This window comes from Neoarius graeffei, chromosome 3 (genome assembly GCF_027579695.1).
Source record: "Neoarius graeffei isolate fNeoGra1 chromosome 3, fNeoGra1.pri, whole genome shotgun sequence".
In the NCBI taxonomy this organism is placed as follows: Eukaryota; Metazoa; Chordata; class Actinopteri; order Siluriformes; family Ariidae; genus Neoarius; species Neoarius graeffei.
This window is the reverse complement of record NC_083571.1, coordinates 24,530,084-24,546,238: the sequence shown is the minus strand read 5'-3', so window position 1 is coordinate 24,546,238 and position 16,155 is coordinate 24,530,084. Positions and strand designations below refer to the sequence as shown.

Genomic DNA, 16,155 nt, shown 5'->3' with positions numbered 1-16,155 from the left:
GGCTCAGTTCTCCGTAGAAAACGGCTTCGGGTAGTCGCGTGTCAAGCGTGCGCCAGACGTGTCCAGCCCAACGAAGTTGGGAGGCTGTGATAAGTGTTTCCACGCTTACTGTTTTGGCTCGCCTGAGGACTTCTACATCGGGGACCTTGTCCTGCCATCTTATTTTGAGGATTTGATGCAGGTATCGCAGTTGTAGCCTGGTCAGATACTTGAAGTGTTTACCGTAGAGCCTCATACATTCGTTGGCGTAAAGCAGAGGTGATAAGACTGCGGCGTTGTATACTTTCAACTTGCTGGTTCTCTTGATGTCATGGCGAGACCATAGTTGCTTTTGTAAAGCACCGAAGGCTTTGGTGGCAGCTTGAATCTGGCGGTCTACCTCCAAGTCTGATGAGTTGATGTTGTGCATCTGCTTAATGCCTATAATGTAATATAATGGAATGTGATCTCAAAAACAAATTTCTGCTTGCTGCATACATTTCACATGGGCCAAAGGCTGTATCCGACTGCATGGAAGAAGCCATGAGTTAAACCCTGTAGGGCATGCTGAAATAGCTCAGTAGGGAGAGCGTAAGACTGAAGATCCCTGATTCATTCCCGGGTATCGGGATTGGTGGTTTGTGTACACCTTTGGCCAAGTGGGTGCTAAATTTTTTGCCAGAGCGAGGTCAGTTATATGGCAGTAATTTGATGGTAAAAACAATCTTGCAGCTGTGTCTTGGTTCCATGGTGTAATGGTTAGCACTCTGGACTCTGAATCTAGTGGTCTGAGTTCAACTCTTAGTGGAACCTCTGAAGCTGCTCTTTGCACCTCTTTAAATAATGTATTTCACCTGAAGGCTGCTTTTGAGCAAGCTTGCATATCCCAAACTCTTTGTTTCTATCAACATGGAACAAGTTCTCTTCAAGATAGGTATGGTCCACTTCTGCAATTTTGGATCTGAGGTTTATTCCAGTACCATCACAGCTTCAATGATATTGGGCACTATAGGTCTGGATTTGGGTGCAACATGGTGGCTCGGGGAGCATTAGAACAGTTGGCGGTGGCACAGTCGTGTAGTGGTTAACGCTGTCGCCTCACAGCCAGCATGTTCTGGGTTTGAGCCCAGTGGCTGATGGGGGCCTTTCTGTGTGGAGGATGCATGTTCTTCCTGTGCCTGTGTGGGTTTCCTCTGGGTGCTCTGTTTTCCCCTGAAGACATGCAGGTTAGGTTAATTGGTGGGTCTAAATTGACTGTAGGTGTGAATGGTTGTTTGTCTTTATGTGTTAGCCCTGTGATGATCTGGTGACTTGTCCAGGGTGTGCCCTGCCTCTCGCCCATAGTCAGCTGGAATAGGCCCCACCTTGCTTGCGACCCTGTACAAGATAAGTGGTTACAGATAATGGATGGATGGATGGATGGATGGAAAGCATAATTGGCTGTGCCCCTAGAACCAAATCAGAGTGATAACTGCCCATCAATGTTTAACTCACTTGGTCTGCTCACATGGTGTGATGGACCATCCATTGTACCCTCTGTTGCCAGATTGGATTGTGTGGGTTGGGCTGTGAACGAGCTCAAGTTCTGATCAGATCCTGTGCACTTTAAATGAAAAACACCTGAGTCAGTCCGCTCAGAATGAAATAGTGTTCAACTGGTGAATTCTCACTATGGACTTTCTGGAAAAGCAGTTAGCTAATGACTGTATTATTTAGTGGTGAATAAGAGAAGAGAAAATACAAAGAAAAAGACCATCTATCTGTCTATCATACCCTAACAATGGCTACTACCTTCCTGGATCGTTCGGTAATTGCTATGTTTTGGAGTGGTTTTGAGTGATTCAAGCAACTAAAGATACCTTTTAGAGTTTATGAAATTAAAGTTACTTTCAAAATGAAGCACAATTAGATGAATTGAAAAAGGAGCACTGATTTTTACGAGATTCATTAGTGCTTCTCTTTGAGGCAATCTCATGCGTGTATTTGAATTTCCTGCGTCCTGCAATCAGTTGAGTTACTGTATTTCAAAGGCACATCCAGATACAAGGAATCGATTGGCATTTTGCAAAACAACCAGAGAAGCTCTTGTTTTGCAGAACATTTCCCTCAACAGAAAAAGGCTTCCCCTGTCCTGACAACAACAGGACCTGTAAAGGAAAGAACTGGCCAGTACAGGGATTGAACCTGTGACCTTGGTGTTATTAGCACCACACTCTAACCAACTGAGCTAACTGGCCAAAAAAAAAAAATGTCATGGCTGCTGAGGTGCTTCACTAAATAGTGACGAGGCAGTGACTTTGCCTTGAACAGATGTCTTTTCTCTTGATTATTGTTTTGAAGCCCACAGTTCGACCCACTCACATACAGTATTTACACAGGGGGATGAAAATCCCGACATCCAGTCTCAAAAACGTATTCTATCTACTGAGCAAAGTCAGCATGGATAGCTTTAACAATGTGAAAGAAGGATGCACACCTACTTCCCTTCTTCAACATGGTGGTCCAAAAGCCACCATGTGCTCTGAAGAACCACTTCTCACCAACCTCGACCCAATTGCTCACACTGAACAATAAAGCAACATCTGCTTCCTGAAACATGCGTCAAAAGAAGGAGAAGCAGGCCAAGGATCCCATGTCAGGAAATTAGGTAGTTTTAAAAGACTGATCGATAATGAGGGCATTCTTCATGTTCCTCTTCCAAACGTCTTTGTACCTCAGTTTTTGTCCTCCTTGTTTCTGTCAGCCTCTTTCCTAGGCTCAGTTCTCCGTAGAAAACGGCTTCGGGTAGTCGCGTGTCAAGCGTGCGCCAGACGTGTCCAGCCCAACGAAGTTGGGAGGCTGTGATAAGTGCTTCCACGCTTACTGTTTTGGCTCGCCTGAGGACTTCTACATCGGGGACCTTGTCCTGCCATCTTATTTTGAGGATTTGATGCAGGTATCGCAGTTGTAGCCTGGTCAGATACTTGAAGTGTTTACCGTAGAGCCTCATACATTCGTTGGCGTAAAGCAGAGGTGATAAGACTGCGGCGTTGTATACTTTCAACTTGCTGGTTCTCTTGATGTCATGGCGAGACCATAGTTGCTTTTGTAAAGCACCGAAGGCTTTGGTGGCAGCTTGAATCTGGCGGTCTACCTCCAAGTCTGATGAGTTGATGTTGTGCATCTGCTTAATGCCTATAATGTAATATAATGGAATGTGATCTCAAAAACAAATTTCTGCTTGCTGCATACATTTCACAAGGGCCAAAGGCTGTATCCGACTGCATGGAAGAAGCCATGAGTTAAACCCTGTAGGGCATGCTGAAATAGCTCAGTAGGGAGAGCGTAAGACTGAAGGTCCCTGATTCATTCCCGGGGATTGGTGGTTTGTGTACACCTTTGGCCAAGTGGGTGCTAAATTTTTTGCCAGAGCGAGGTCAGTTATATGGCAGTAATTTGATGGTAAAAACAATCTTGCAGCTGTGTCTTGGTTCCATGGTGTAATGGTTAGCACTCTGGACTCTGAATCCAGTGGTCTGAGTTCAACTCTCAGTGGAACCTCTGAAGCTGCTCTTTGCCCCTCTTTAAATAATGTATTTCACCTGAAGGCTGCTTTTGAGGAAGCTTGCATATCCCAAACCCTTTGTTTCCATCAACATGGAACAAGTTCTCTTCAAGATACCGTATATATACATATTTTTTAACTTTGTCTCTCGTAACCTAGCCTCCTTCATCTAACCATATTAGCCATGACCTATCCTTGGGGTAAAAAACGCCTGAAAAACGTAATGTTATTTGAGGAGTTGCATGATGACTGTCTATGTTCTCAACGTAGTGTCTACACGGGTTAAAGACTATTGTTTTTTGTTCCTAGATAATATTTAGGTGCCGTAATACCGTTCTATACGTGCAAGAATTGGTCTTATTAAAGCTTGTGGCTGTCTGACTTACTTAAAATGCTAACCGTTAGCACCCGACTAGCTGCTATTTTAGAACATCGAGTGATCAAATGGTAATGTGTAACCCATGTGTGTGTTATGAGTTCGTGGTGCATACATCCAAGGCACTACACAAACTTCAGGAAGTGGCAAAGAAAAGGAAGAAAAAGGAGTAAAGATGGACTGACTTTGGGGTGGGGAACTGAAGATGGATTGGGAACTGAATTAATAAATAATAGTAATTAATAAATGTTCTGTTTTGTTGAAACTGTTGTCTGACTGATATTGTGTGTGTGTGTGTGGGGTCCGCGTCGCCACGCTACCTCACTCTTTGTTGACCATGGTTGTGTTTGCATCCCTGTAACACCAAGGCAACTAACAATAATCAAAACGCATTACCCTAATTGGTGCAAAGCCTGCATGCCCTATCAGAACATTTAATTCTGCGTGGCTTCCTGAAAAAAAACTCAAGTGCCCTATCGTAAGGGAAGTAATTGGGTTCGGGACCATTTATGGAGATTCGTAAGCAGGCTGCCAGGTGTTCCCCTTGGAGCCTATTCCTGAGGTCTGTTTTAATCTATGGATAAAAAGTACATTTTCTTCATCATCAAAGCACTAAAAATTTCTATTACATCAAAAAATATACAAAGGAATACTGAATTTCTATGTGCTTGCCCTATTCATAGCTGAGAAATCCCGCTCGCAATTCTACTTTGCCAGTAAAGCTAATAAAGATGTTTCTTAAAATATTCAGATTTTATGCTTCAGATAGCATCAACTAGGCATCCCCGCGAGTATAACATTTTATTTGGGCTAGTGGGAAATCCTTATTTATTGTGAATGTCAAGCCATTATTAATAACTTGCATGAATGCTGAAGCGGGATAAACGGGATAATGCAATAAGGCCGGTTCCTCGCGTCAAGCTGCTACTGTATGCATCGAAATTGGTTTATAGCCTGACTCAGGGATGTCCGTTTCCTGTAAGCCAAGAAGGCTATGATAAAGCTCATCATGAGCACGACGTAGGCTACCTTTTAAAATAAGGGGTCGGAAGGCGAATCGGGAAGGCTGCGTTATTTTTAATTAGCCTAACAGGACTACTTGCAGTCCAGGTATATGCGCAACGGCAGGCCTGTGTACATGCCTCTCTGTCTTTCTGTCTCTGTGTGTGCGGGTGTGTGCGCGCACGCGCGTGAACGAGAAGAAAGAGCACTATGAATGAACGGAACAATACGCAACGGAATTTTTTTATTTTCAAAATCGCGAGTCTGATTGTGTGGCGATAGGAATCCATTGTGTGGCGCTGCGCCACACAATGGTCTATGTATGGGAAACCCTGTCTTGTTCGAATAGATAATAAATCAGAATTGTTATAATCTTTCAGAATGAGTGAGCTTTTTGTTATACTTGGAGATAAAGTGTTTACTAAGTACTGCCTTAAAAATTTGTTACATTTTTCGTTTACTAAATCCAGACCATCTATCTTTACTTTGTGTAAATTTGGAGTTGGTATGTTCAAAATATTATTCTTAAACAATTGGATAAAGGCTCTTGGGATATTTTGTGTGACTTTCCTATAGGTCTCACTGGAGCAACTCATACTATATTTAGCATTAAAATCATTTAGCTCAAGAATGTTTCCATTTCCATCCAAAATATGCATAACAGACCAAATTTGTTTTGCCATCCAGTCTTCCATTAACATAGACCTCCTCTGACTCAATATCACCCTATTATTCCACAATGGCACATTATGGGGGCTAAAATTATGTTTGAACATCATTTTCCAATATAACAGAGCCTGTTGGTGAAATTGAGAGAGTTTTTTGGGCAGTTTGGATATTTCAAAATCACATACTAATTGAAACTCAATACCTCCAACTTTGTTGAAAACAAGAGAAGGCAGCGAGAACCATATCTCATCATTTCTTAAGAAGGAACAGATCCATTTGATCTTTAACATTCCATTCATAATTTCAAAGTCAATTGCTTTTATGCCACCATCCTCATAGTCCTTTATCAAATCTCCATTTCTGATGTAGTGATGTTTATTTTTCCATATGAAATTAAAATGAGTTCTATTCATCTCATTATCTCTAGCCACTTTATCCTTCTACAGGGTCACAGGCAAGCTGGAGCCTATCCCAGCTGACTATGGGAGAAAGGCGGGGTACACCCTGGACAAGCCACCAGGTCATCACAGGGCTGACACATAGACACAGACAACCATTCACACTCACGGTCAATTTAGAGTCACCAGTTAACCTAACCTGCATGTCTTTGGACTGTGGGGGAAACCAGAGCACCCGGAGGAAACCCACACGGACACAACATGCAAACTCCACACAGAAAGGCCCTCACCGGCCACGGGGCTCGAACCCGGACCTTCTTGCTGTGAGGCGACAGCGCTACCCACTACACCACCGTGCCTCCCGAGTTCTATTCATTTCTTTTACAATTCTTGGTGGGATAGCTAAGGAGTACGCTGGATAGATTAATCTAGATAATGATTCAACCTTGGTTAATATTGTTCTACCAAACAGTGTTAAATCCCTTTGCAGCCAATTATTTAAAGGTTTTTTTTGCATATATCAAATCAAATCAAGTTTATTTGTATAGCGCTTTTAACAATAAACATTGTCGCAAAGCAGCTTTACAGAATTTGAACGACTTAAAACATGAGCTAATTTTATCCCTAATCTATCCCTAATGAGCAAGCCTGTGGCGACAGTGGCAAGGAAAAACTCCCTCAGACGACATGAGGAAGAAACCTCGAGAGGAACCAGACTCAAAAGGGAACCCATCCTCATTTGGGCAACAACAGACAGCCTGACTATAATATTAACAGTTTTAACAGGTATACCCCTCAACTGTCCTCATGGGGCCGTCCTTCACAGGAGCGGTGCGATAAAACTCCGACCAGACACAGGGTACCAGGATGGATCAAGCAGGTCCGAGGGGCAGAAGAGGCCAGCATCTCAATCCCAGGATCAACATGTAACTCAGAGGGACAGATTGGGGGGGGGGGAGAGAGAGAGAAAGAAAACACAGGTTGTTAGGTATGCCCTAAAAATGACAAGTATTAAATCTGTGTGGTAGGCTCGCAGAGACGAGAGTCTTTACATCAGGCATAACACACAACAATGGCATGTTAATATGGTAAAAAATAGCATGACCTGCTCTGGCTGGATGCTTGATTGGGTGATGGGAGCACACTCCTCAGCAATGATGAGATGCAGATGGGACCCTTAGGGCTGGCCAAGACAATTCAGTTACATTTCACCGGGTCTGGGACATGCGACAGAATGTCTGACGGCCGATTCCCTGCAGGCTACGATAGCCAGTCGAGGTCTCCACCAAAAGATTTCCTGTTGACTCCATGTAACTCAGAGGGACAGATTTGGGGTGGGGGGGAGGGAAAGAAAACACAGGTTGTTAGGTATGCCCAATGTCACCTGAATAAGTAGGAGCAGTATACATATTGCACCGAGTACAAGCAGGGACTCCGGCAACTAACCATGACAGCATAACTAAAAGGAGAGAGCCAGAAGGTAACACAGGCATGAGGGAGCCCCGGGACATAAAGCAGCCAGCCACTACACCGTCAACAAACTCGAGTGAGCAAGCGAGTGGGGACTGACAGCATCCATACATCCCAGTTTACCAAAACACTCTATGTCTGAGGACCTTCCAGATCTACTCCTTTACCTCATAAACACCATTAACAAAAGGCTTGACTAAACAGGTATGTTTTCAGCCTAGACTTAAATGCTGAGACTGTTTCTGATTCCCGAACATTACTTGGAAGGCTGTTCCATAACTGTGGGGCTTTGTAAGAAAAGGCTCTGCCCCCTGATGTAGCCTTCACTATACGAGGTACCAGCAGATAGCCTGCACCTTTTGATCTAAGTAGGCGTGGCGGGTCATAAAGGAGCAGAAGTTCACTCAGGTACTGTGGTGCGAGACCATTTAGTGCTTTAAAGGTCAATAGTAGTATTTTATAATCAATACGAAATTTGATTGGGAGCCAATGCAGTGTGGATAAGACAGGCGTGATGTGGTCATATTTTCTAGTTCTAGTAAGGACTCTTGCTGCTGCATTTTGAACTAACTGGAGCTTGTTTATGCACTTATTGGAACATCCAGACAGTAAGGCATTACAATAATCCAACCTGGAGGTAACGAAAGCATGGACTAGTTTTTCTGCATCATGCAATGACATTAAATTTCTTATCTTTGCAATATTTCTGAGATGAAAGAAAGCCATCCAGGTGATGTTATCAATGTGAGTTTCGAATGAAAGACTGGGGTCAATAATCACTCCGAGGTCTTTTACTGCTGCACGTGAAGAAACAGAAAGGCCATCCAGAGTCACTGTGTAATCAGAAAACTTACTTCTAGCTGTATGTGGTCCTAGCACAAGTACTTCAGTCTTGTCAGAGTTAAGCAGAAGGAAATTAATAAGCATCCAGTGTCTAATGTCCTTAACACATTCCTCAATTCTATTAAGCTGGTGTCTCTCATCAGGTTTTGCAGAGACATACAACTGTGTGTCACCAGCATAACAGTGGAAACTAATACAATGTTTACGAATAATATCGCCCAGAGGTAACATATATAGAGAAAAAAGCAGTGGACCCAAGACAGAACCTTGTGGAACACCAAACTTTACCTCGGTACGTCTAGAAATATCACCATTTATATCAACATACTGATAACGATCAGTTAGATAAGACCTGAGCCAGGAGAGGGCCATTCCCTTAACTCCCACAACATTTTCTAGTCTATCCAGAAGAATGGAATGATCAATGGTATCAAATGCTGCACTAAGGTCAAGCAACACAAGTAGCGAGACACAGCCCTGATCAGACGCCTACAGTAGGTCGTTTACTACTTTAACCAGTGCTGTCTCTGTGCTATGATGAGGTCTAAATCCTGACTGATACATTTCATGGATGTTATTCCTATGTAAATATGAGCATAACTGCTGTGCCACAGCTTTTTCAAGGATCTTGGAGATAAAGGGGAGGTTTGATATTGGCCGATAATTGGACAGCTGACAGGGATCAAGGTCAGGTTTTTTAATCAGGGGTTTGATAACTGCTAGTTTAAAGGATTTGGCTACATAGCCAATCATAAGAGAAGAATTTATTATTTTTAGAAGCGGTTCAATTACTCCAGGCATTATCTGTTTGAATAGATGTGTCGGTAAGGGATCTAGTACGCAAGTTGAGGCTTTTGATGTAGAGATTAATGAAAGTAATTCAGCTTCTTTTAGGGGAGTAAAACATTCTAACTGATGATCTGATACAGTTATATTGTTAACTACAAGGTCACTTTCATTGTCTAACCTTAAATTAGTAGTTTGAATTTTTTGTCGGATATTCTCAATTTTGTCATTAAAAAAATTCATGAAGTCGTTGCTACTACATACTGCAGGTGTGCATGTGTTGATAGTGGACTTATTCCTGGTTAATTTTGCTACAGTATTAAATAGGAATCTAGGATTATTTTTGTTATCTTCTTTTAGGGAGGAGAAATATGTTGATCTCGCAGCACTAAGAGCTTTTCTATACTTCAGGAAGCTAACAAACTTAGCACAAACTTCCTTCCAAGCTAATTTGAACACTACCAATTTTGTTTGGCGCCATTTACGTTCCAATTTTCGAGTGGTCTGTTTTAATGTGCGAGTGTCATCATTATACCAGGGTGCTAATTTTTTTGTCTCTGACCATTCTCCTTTTTAGAGGAGCTACATTATCTAAAGTATGGCGGAATGTTGACTCTAAGCATTCAGTTGCCTGATCAAGTTCTGCAGGGGCTGATAGTGACCCAATCAAAGTTGACAGCTCTGGGAGATCATTTATAAAGCTCTGTGCAGTAGTTGACATGAAAGTACGTTTAATACAGTAGCGTGGTGAGGTGCATATATTATTACTCAGACATATCTTGAATGAGATGAGACAATGATCTGAGATAACTTCAGACTGTGGAAGTATGACTATATTATCTACGTTTAATCTGAATGTTAGTATTAGATCAAGGGTGTGACCACCATTATGGGTTGGTCCTATGACATTCTGCTTAATCCCGACTGAGTCTAAGATGGACACAAACGCTGTTTTTAAAGGGTCTTCTGGGTTATCGAAGTGAATATTAAAATCTCCGACAACTAAAGCTTTGTCTAAGGAAATAACCAGATCTGAGATAAAATCTGCAAATTCAGAAAGAAACTCAGAATATGGCCCCGGGGGCCTGTAAATAATAAGCAATGGAATTAACTGGGTAGACTTATTTTTCGAGGCTACATACATTATATGAGTATGAAGAACTTCAAATGTATTAAATTTATAACCAGGTTTTTGTGTTACACCTAGATAATCGTTATAAATAACCGCGATGCCTCCACCTCTGCCAGTTAGAGGAGGCTGGTGTATATAACTGTATCCAGGAGGACTCGCTTCATTTAATGCTATATATTCATTTGGCTTAATCCATCTCATCATCTCTAGCCGCTTTATCCTTCTACAGGGTCGCAGGCAAGCTGGAGCCTATCCCAGCTGACTACGGGCGAAAGGCCGGGTACACCCTGGACAAGTCACCAGGTCATCACAGGGCTGACACATAGACAATCATTCACACCTACAGTCAATTTAGAGTCACCAGTTAACCTAACCTGCATGTCTTTGGGGGAAACCCACACGGACAACATGCAAACTCCACACAGAAAGGCCCTCGCCGGCCCCGGGGCTCAAACCCAGGACCTTCTTGCTGTGAGGCGACAGCACTAACCACTACACCACCGTGCCACAATCCATGTTTCTGTTAAACACAGTACATTAAACTCCTGATCAGTAATGAGTTCATTAACCATTAGCGCTTTAGATGTAAGAGATATAATATTTAATAGCCCCACCTTTAGATCAAAGGTGCTGGCAGCAGCTGTACAGTCAGTATGATCTAATTTTATATTGATTATAAAATTATATAATTATATATTATAATATATAATTATAATAAATAATTATATAATTATATTTTATAATTATATATTATAATTATAATATATAATTATTATATAAAATATAACAATATTATATATTATATTATATAATCCTTGGCAAATTGCAGTGATATAAGAGGAATAAAACACTTCAGGATGTTCCATTATTGGAAAATAATCAACCACAGGGTGATGTGATGTGACGCCAAGCTGGCTGTGATTCCCAAATCCACATTGAGCCATTTGGGGTTCAGTCATGACAGACAGAGTGCCATGGTGGTATTTTATGCTTGGATGGCGTTTGCACTATATTTAGATGAACATCATGATGACGGGGTGGCACGGTGGTGTAGTGGTTAGCGCTGTCGCCTCACAGCAAGAAGGTCTGGGTTCAAGCCCCGTGGCCAGCGAGGGCCTTTCTGTATGGAGTTTGTGTATCCTCCCTGTGGGTTTCCTCCAGGTGCTCCAGTTTCCCCCACAGTCCAAAGACATGCAGGTTAGGTTAACTGGTGACTCTAAATTGACCGTAGGTGTGAATGAGAGTGTGAAGGGTTGTCTGTGTGTCAGCCCTGTGATGACCTGGTGGCTTGTCCAGGGTGTGCCCTGCCTTTCGCCTGTACTCAGCTGGGATAGGCTCCTGCGACCCTGTAGAACAGGATAAAGTGGCTAGAGATAATGAGATCATCATGATGATGCAGCATTACACTCCCAGAAATAGCGATCAGATATTACTGTGTTGGTATTAAGAGTGCATGTTGTGTACCTTTTTTTTGGGGGGGGGGCTTTTTTTCACCTTTATTGGATAGGCAGTGTAGAGACAGGAAATGAGCAGGAGAGAGACGGGGAGGGATCGGGAAATGACCTCGGGTCGGAATCAAACCCGGGTCCCTGGATTTATGGTATGGCACCTTATCCACCTCAGCCACGACGCCCCCCACCTTTAATTACCTTTTAAAGTAAAGCTCATTATAAAATGTAATATCTCCTAAAAGAATATTTAAAATGAAGAACAAAAAGGTGAGATGGTGGGACAAACAATGGTGATCAGTGATTGGTCTGTGGTCTGGGACCATGGTAATCAGTGATTGGCTGTGGCTTAAATAGTACATCACCAATAAGGTGCTAGGAGCAGGGCGCTTTTCAGTGCAATGCAGCAGATGAACCCAACAGGGTCAATGGCACACCACCAAATGGCATGTGGAAGAGCCACTCAAATGGCCAATGGATGGCATCACTCAGCAAGTCAGTTGTCACTGCGGGGCAACATCAATACCCGTCAGGCCTGTGGCACTTTTGTGCACAACTTGGCATCAGGTCTGGAGGTCCAGAAAGACAATATGATGGGGCCATGACATCATTTGTCTTACCTTACTGTGCAAGGCGCGTTGTTAGGAGAGGAGAATAGCATGTGAGAGCTCACAAGTCCAGACATTCCGTGGTGGCTTGGCCAAGCCATTTATGCCGCTGTTGCGGGTGATTCTGTTGCTCTGGTGCAGGCCTCACGGCTCATCTGCGTTTCTGTGCATCCTAATGAAGCAGTCATCATTGCTAGCAATGGACAGCCAACATGGGTGGGACCATAGTTACCAGTGATTGGCTGTGGCTGGGACCATGGTTACTAGTGTTTGGCTGTGGGTAGGACCATGGTTACTAGTGATTGGCTGTGGGTGGGACCATGGTGAACAGTGACTGGCTGTGGGTGGGACCATGGTTATTGTCATCGTTGTCGGCTGTGCATCGCTAGCGATGATGACTGCTTCATTAGGATGCACAGAAACACAGATGGGCCGCGAGAAGCCCGCACCAGTGCACACCAGACTTATTCTCCTTTCCTAATGAAGCACCTTGCACAGTAAGATAAGACTAACAATGTCGTGCCCCCATTGTGTTGACTCTCTGGACCTCCAGACCTGATGCCAAGTGGTGCATAAAAGTGCCACAGACCTGATGAGTATGGAAGTTGTCCCACAGTGACAACTGACTTGCCGAGTGATGCCATCCATTGGCCATTTGAGTGGCTCTTCTGCATGCCATCTGGTGGTATGCCATTGACCCTGTTGGGTTCATCTGCCACATTGCACCAAAAAGTGCACTGCTGCCAGTGCCGTATTGGTGATGTACTATTTAACCCATAGCTGGAACCCAGACAGGTGCTACCACTCATAGCAAATAGCAAACCTGGAAGCAATGGTGATTAAGGGGTTGTGGCAGTGGGGGCGTGGTCAAGCGCCGGTCTGTGACAGGAGGGCGGAGTCAGGGAAGGTAAGTGGCAGAATCACTACACCTGACGGCAATTAACCTGTGTTTGTGTGTGTCTTCCCAGTGACCGTGCCCTATTTAAGGAGGGAGATCGAGAGCAGAGGAGATCATCCCTGGACGAGACGCTAGTGTGTGTCTCGGTGTGTTTGGAATCTGTCTATTGTCAGACTGAAAAGTGCGGCAATAAAGCCTCTGTGTGCACCTGATCTCTGTCCTGCCGTCCTCTGTGCTCCGCCCACACGTAGCGAACCGTTACAGTGGTGCCGAAACCCGGGATCCAGAGTGGAGCACCCACCGATCAGCCCCATGGAGTCCTCCCCGTTCGCCGACCTGGTCCACACCCTCGCCACGGCCCAGCAAAGCCAGCACCAGGCGCTCGTCACCCTCCGGAAGGAACAAGAGCGGCGCTTTGAAGCCCTGGTGCTGGCCCAGCAGGAAGACCGCGAGGCATTCTGGCACCTCCTCGCGTCGGCGGGGTCCACCAGCGCTCCGGCCGCGGGCCCGTCTCCCCTCACCATCACCAAGATGGGCCCGCAGGACGACCCCGAGACATTCATCACGCTATTTGAACAGGTCGCAGAAGCCTCGGGGTGGCCGATGGAGCAGCGCGCGGTGCGCCTCCTCCCCCTCCTAACGGGAGAGGCACAGCTGGCCGCGCTACAGCTCCCCGCCGACCGCCGGCTGGCCTGCGCGGACCTCCGCCGGGCCATCCTCCAGCGCGTGGGGCGCACTCCCAAGCAACAGCGCTTCCGCGCTCTGCGCTTGGAGGAAGTCGGCCGGCCGTTCGCGTTCGGCCAGCAGCTCCGGGACGCCTGCTGGTGGTGGCTGAGGGCTGAAGACCGTGATGCCGAGGGGATCATCGACCAGGTGGTGCTGGAACAGTTCGTTGCTCGCTTACCCGCAGGAACCGCGGAGTGGGTCCAGTGCCACTGCCCGGCGTCGCTGGATCAGGCAGTGGAGCTGGCGGAGGATCATTTGGCGGCTGTTCCGGGAGCAGGACAGCAGATGGCGTCTACTCTTCTCTCCTCTTCTCTCTCTCTCTCTCTCTCTCTCTCTCTCCCCTTCCTTCTGTGTCCCGTCCTCGCCCCATTGAGCGCGAGCTGTAATTGTACCCCAAGCTGTAATTATTTTGTCATGAAGTAGCCCGTCGCATACAGAAACAACTGCACATAAGTATTATATTTTTTGCTAGACCATTTTCAGATTTAGGAAAACAAAAATTTCTTTTTCTATTTTGTTCAACTAGAGATTCCTGGCAAAGTCAAAAAGCCTTGATGTAATAAATTAACATTAAGTGGTTGTTTTACACCTTTAAAAACTAAAACGGGTCAGTGGGGACCCGAACACAAGAGGAGGGTTAAATCTCAGACTTTTATAATAATGTGTTCCACATGCGCAAAAAAGTGCTCTTTTTTCCCCCCAGAGCACTTGCTCCCCAAAATGTCTGTGCACGCCACTGCTTATTTGGTCCTGTTCCTTTGGGTCATGAAAAGGAAGGAGTTCCTGGTATCTTAAAAAGAGCACAATGTGTACAAGACTGATTAGAATGCAGTGAGAGACAGATTTGTTTTGTGATCATGACCATTAAACTTAAAAATATGTAGTCATTATGTGAAAACCCTTGCCTGTCTAGAAAGTAGAGGACATCTTCAACCCCACACTCAGCCCTCAGCTGCACATCAATAAATCTCGCATGCTTCAGGAGAGCATCTTCCAACAGGAGTTTATCCATGGCATACTCCACAGCTCTGACCAGAAAGGCCAGTGCTGCCTGCTGGAACAATACAAACTTAATCTTTCACAAACGGGTCTTTCATAACTAATGACAAACTTAAAAAAAAACTTCACTCTTACTGGTATTCACATGCTGCTTTAAAGGTCTGATGACATGTTTTTGACATCTTTGGCGATGTTTTATAACATAAAAAGTAATTCCCGATGATCCATATATTAATTCACGAAGGCGCCTATTTTACAAGTTATGATAAAAAAAACGCGGCTATTTGGGCAAATTTGACAGGGCTGCAGCACCCAGGAGACGAATGAGGAGGAGGGGCTATATGACGTCAGCGAAAGAATCTTCCTCCTCACTTACCAGTTTGTTGTTGATGCGACAGGTGTTCAGTTTATCATTATTAGTATTATTATTATGCATTATAAATTTTATATATATATATATATATATATATATATATATATATTAGTGCTGTCAAGCGATTAAAATATTTAATTGCGATTAATGTCGCGACTGTCGTAGTTAACTCGCGATTAATCGCAATTTAATCGCACATTTTTGTCACATGAAAAGCCATTGTAATTCTCTTATCAGCATAAAAAAGTGAATGGGCTTACTCACCGTTCGAACTACGGGGGTACTCGGGGGATCCGAGATCCCCTGAAACAGACATGAGATCCCTTGAAAACATGATTTGGGAAATGTTGGGGGGTCTCTAAAATATTGGCAAAATGATGTTTATTGACATAGCAATCATGTGTAACGGGAAGCATTTGCATATCCGAAGTGAGCGCGCGATGGAGAGCCGCGCTCTGAGACAAGCGCAAGCACCCCCCCAAGGGAAAATAAGGGACCCCCCCGAAAATATCGGCATAGTTCAAACACTGGTTGTACCAATGTTTTTTTTTTTTTATTGCAGAGCATAACACGTCACAGCCACTGCAAAGTGGGGCTGGAGCCGCCGATGGGAAAACGAAACCAGCCGAGCACCATGGCTCTTCGGGGGAGGGCAGAGGACTCTGGCTGTGCGGGGCCTGGCATCATGTCACAGAGCGTTAATCTCGCGATAAAAAAATTATCGCCGTTAAAATTGAGTCAAGTTAACGCGTTAATAACGCGACATTTTTGACAGCACTAATATATATATATATATATATATATATATATATATATATATAGTTATTATGCCTTCGCGTTGTGTTGCCGGCTTTTGCTCCAAAACCCACAAGGATGGAGTAAGTTTATTCAAGTTTCCCAGAGA

At 44.3% G+C, this 16,155-nt stretch overlaps 3 non-coding genes across 3 annotated transcripts; 2 read left to right on the top strand and 1 right to left on the bottom strand.

Moving 5' to 3' along the window:
* Positions 1 to 720: 720 nt before the first annotated feature.
* Positions 721 to 792, top strand: trnaq-cug (transfer RNA glutamine (anticodon CUG)). Its single transcript has one exon. It is a non-coding gene; the product is annotated as a tRNA-Gln (tRNA).
* Positions 793 to 2,142: 1,350 nt separating this feature from the next.
* On the bottom strand, positions 2,143 to 2,216 carry trnai-aau (transfer RNA isoleucine (anticodon AAU)). Its single transcript has one exon. It is a non-coding gene; the product is annotated as a tRNA-Ile (tRNA).
* Positions 2,217 to 3,447: 1,231 nt separating this feature from the next.
* On the top strand, positions 3,448 to 3,519 carry trnaq-cug (transfer RNA glutamine (anticodon CUG)). Its single transcript has one exon. It is a non-coding gene; the product is annotated as a tRNA-Gln (tRNA).
* Positions 3,520 to 16,155: the final 12,636 nt, after the last annotated feature.